A 4,319-nucleotide genomic window follows, 5' to 3' on the forward strand; every position below is an offset into this window, starting at 1 on the left:
TGTGATCTGAAGACTTATTACACTTGAGGACTGTGAATCCTCCAGCCGGTTAGGCGTCGCGTTCTGAGCATCCAAGAGTCATTGTGGATCGCCGGTGAATGAAGTCTGTGAAGGTTTGGGAGTCTACCTTGAAGACTTACCAAAGTGATTGGGCGAGGTCTGTGTGACCTTAGCTCAAGGGGAATACGGTGAGGACTGGGTGTCCTGAGCCGCATGTTCAGGACTGGGTGTCCGGGACTGTGTGTCCTCAGGTTTAAATATCTAGCCGCCCTAACCAGACGTATAGTTGTCACAACAACTGGAACTGGTCTAACAAATCATTTTCTTCAACGAGTCACTGGTTTCATCCTTCCCTTCCCTTTACTTACTGTTGGTCCTTGTGAAGTCATTGTATGATTGCACTATCTTTTGTCTTCACTGAGTGACTGCGTATTCTATTTGGCTTCATAATATCTTCCTACCTGATCCTAACTACCTAGCTGCTATAGGTTATTGTGCTTTCACTTCATTGAATACTTGACTATGGTTTGCCTAGTGTACTATACCTTCTGTTGCATGGTAATAGGTCTATTTCTATCGTTTGTCTTCGAAACTTCCATGTTTTGAAGACTTTCATAAAAATCACCTATTCACCCCCCTCTAGTCGATATAACACACTTTCAATTGGTATCAGAGCAAGGTACTCCCTTGTTCTATGTGATTCGGTTTAACCACCTGGAGTTTTAGCTATGTCGACTGCAGGGATAATTAAAGTCTCCGTTGCGTGCCCCGTCTTCGATGGAACTGAATATCCCTACTGGAAGAATAAGATGCGCATGCATCTTGAAGCCATTGATGTTAACCTATGGTATGTCGTCAAGAATGGCGTTCCCAAGGCTGGTGAAGGTGTCACCGCTGCTGATGTCAAGAAGTTCGTTCAACTGGACTCCACTGCCAAGAACATCATCTGTGGTCATCTAACCAAAGGACGTGTAAGTGCTTTGGAAACATCTAAGCTAGTCTGGGACTGGCTCTCCAAGGTCAATGGAGGCGTCTCAACCCAGAGAGATCAGAGAATCAGTGTCCTTCGCAACCTCTTCAACCACTTCAAGAGAAATGACAATGAGAATGTCCAGCTCATGTTTGATCGACTCACTGACATCACAAATGAGCTTCAAGCTCTCGGCGCCACTGAGATCACCAAGCATGAAGTCGTCAAGACACTCCTGAGATCACTTGATAGCTCGTTTGACACCCTAGCCCTGATGATTCAAGAACGTCCTGACTTCAAGACACTCGATCCGTCTGACATACTTGAGAGGCTCAACACACACGAGTTTCAGCTTTCTGAGAAAAGAGACATCTACGGTCCCAACTATGGGCGAACTCGTGCCTTGAAGGCAAAAGCTGTCTCCACATCTGAAGAAGAATCCGACAGCAGTTCTAATGATCCTGAAGACATTGGAAAGGAGCTTGCTATGCTTGTGAAGAAGTTCCAAAAATTCACCAAGAAGAAAGGCTTCAGAAAGTCTTCACGATCAAGCCCAAGGAATAATGAAGCTTCTGCTTATGACTACAAGAAAAGATCATGCCACAAGTGCAAGAAACCTGGCCACTACATCTCTGAGTGTCCGCAGTGGGACAATAAGAACAACAAGAAGAAGAAGAGCAAGGAGTATGACTCTGACGACAAGAAGAAGAAGAAATACTCAAAGTCTTCTTCCAAGTCTTCCTCCAAGTCTTCATCACACAAGAAGAGCTCATCTGGCAAGGCACGTGCATTTGTTGGCAAGGAAATGGATTCAGAGGAGGAGTCTGCTTCTGAGGAGGCGGAGGTGGAGTCTGAGGAGGAGTCCGATTCTGGCATTGCGAGTCTGGCTACAGCATACGTTGCCAAGTCCATCTTCAACACTGAAGACAACGACTTCATCACCGACACCGATGCAAATTACAAGGACTACTCCGCTCCTTCCTACTGCTTCATGGCACGCGGTGCCAAGGTAAACACACGCACTACTCACTATCAAACATCTAGTGAAGATGACTCTGATTGTGATTCCAAACCCAGCTACAAAACACTTGCTAAAATTGCAACTAAACAACAGAAAGCTATGGAACTTATTCAAAAACTATTAGACAAAAGCGATGATCTGTTAGACGCTGAAATGACTCGATCTCAGTCCTTAATTGAAGACATAAAAAAATTTCATGTTAAGTATGAGGAACTTGAAAGTCGTCATGAAACGCTCACAACAACTCATGAAAGGCTTTCCTATGATTATCTTCAAAGGAAGCAAGATCTTGAGAAATTGAGAGCGGCTCATGAAGATCTTCAAAAGGAAAACAAGTCACTTCGCGCCAAACAGACCAGTTCTGCTCAGGAAGGATTTGAACCACCATGTCTTAAATGCATTGAGCGTGATAACGCTACCTTTGTTGCTGAATGTTCTACTGCTGCTACTATTGCAATATCTTCAACTGTTGATGTGGTAACTAACCCCTCTGCCGAGGATACCACTACTATTGCTGATGAGAATGCTAGCTTGAAGACACTGCTTGAAACAGGGATGTACAAAAGTCTCGAAGGGCATCAGACACTATGTGATGTCCTCAAAAGGCATATCCTGAACCGAAACCCTAGGAAAGAGGGTGTTGGGTTCGAAAGGAAAATGAATGCTGATGGCTCTTACTGGAAACCTGAGCAGTACCCCAAAACCACATGGGTTGCTGCAAAGGAACCCTCAGCGGATCCATCCACCCTATCTGGCTTCACTTGTGCTAATCCCATCGTTATTGATGAATCCTTTGATGCAAACTATAAACTGTTTAAGAATCAAAATGGTGAAGTGTTTGCCAGGTATATTGGTACTAGCTGCAGGAATGGACCGCCTATGAAGAAGATCTGGGTGCCGAAAAGGTGTTTGGAGAATCTTCCTGTGAATGTCATCATGACACCACAGGTGAAGAAGATAAACCCCAGACCACAGGCTTCATATGGTCCAAAGACTTCATACAGACAGAGGACTCACCTGAGTCGCACTAACGCAAATGTTTTGCAGGGAAGCCATACTCAGGCCTATGAATATGAGCGCGGTGCATCAAACCGCCATGTTCATAAGACCAAGAACTATTCTGCTTATTCTTATGAGTACTATTGTCCTCCTGCAAGACTGTTTGCTAGGGCTCCAAAGCCAAAGTTCTCAGATGCTGCACTTAGACTTATTGCTTCTAAGCCACCCTTGAAGATGTGGGTGGCTAAGAAAGCTTAACTCTCTTTTGCAGGGAAGGGTCTCCAGCAGAAAACCAAAATTGTCTAACGCTATTGCTGGGGACCTTAAACATCTTGTAGGGCGCAAGATCAAATGCCCAAATGGTCGTATTATGTACTTTGTTCCTGAATCGCTTGCTACTCACCCTATCAGTCCAAATCTCGATCTGAGCTTTCATAACCCACTGATTCGTCAAATGATTTTGCTTCACAATTCTCTTCATGAAGCCTATCCCCCTAACTGCACTGTAGGGTACGACACCAGCAGCTTCAGAATGGATTATTGATAGTGGGTGTACCAATCACATGACTGGCAAGAGAAGCCTTCTTATGGACTCAACCTTACGTCCATCCGACAAGAGTCACATCACATTTGCTGACACTGGTAAAAGTAAGGTATTGGGTCTAGGTAGAGTTGCAATCTCAAAGGATCAACACATGGATAAAGTCATGCTTGTTGGATCCCTTGGTTTCAACTTAATGTCTGTCTCAATGCTTTGCAATTTAAACATGATCGTGATGTTTGGAAAATATCGTTGCCTTATTCTAATGGAATCTGACAAGTCTCTAGTGTTTGAAGGGTATAGGAAAGATGATTTGTGCATGGTAGATTTCTCAGCAGGACCACAACTTGCCGTATGTCTTCTGGAAAAAGCTTCAGAATGCTGGCTCTGGCATCGAAGGCTAGGGCATGCTGGCATGAGGAACCTCCACACCCTTGCAAAGAAGAAGCATGTCATAGGCATCGAGGGCGTCAAGTTCAAGAAAGATCACTTATGCGGTGCCTGTGAAGCAGGAAAGATGATGAGGGCCAAGCATCCCTCGAAGACAATCATGAGAACAACTCGACCCTTCGAACTGCTCCACATGGATCATTTCGGTCCCACTCATTACTCAACTCTTACTACTACTGCTTGTCTCTATGGCTTTGTCATTGTTGATGATTATTCTAGATATACTTGGGTGCACATAATCCTCTACAAGACTGAAGTGCAGGATGTCTTCAGACGCTTCGCCAATCGAGCAATGAACAACTATGGCACCAAGATAAAGCACATCAGAAGTGACAATG

The sequence above is a fragment of the Triticum urartu genome, chromosome 7, assembly GCF_003073215.2.
Source record: "Triticum urartu cultivar G1812 chromosome 7, Tu2.1, whole genome shotgun sequence".
Classification (NCBI taxonomy): domain Eukaryota; kingdom Viridiplantae; phylum Streptophyta; class Magnoliopsida; order Poales; family Poaceae; genus Triticum; species Triticum urartu.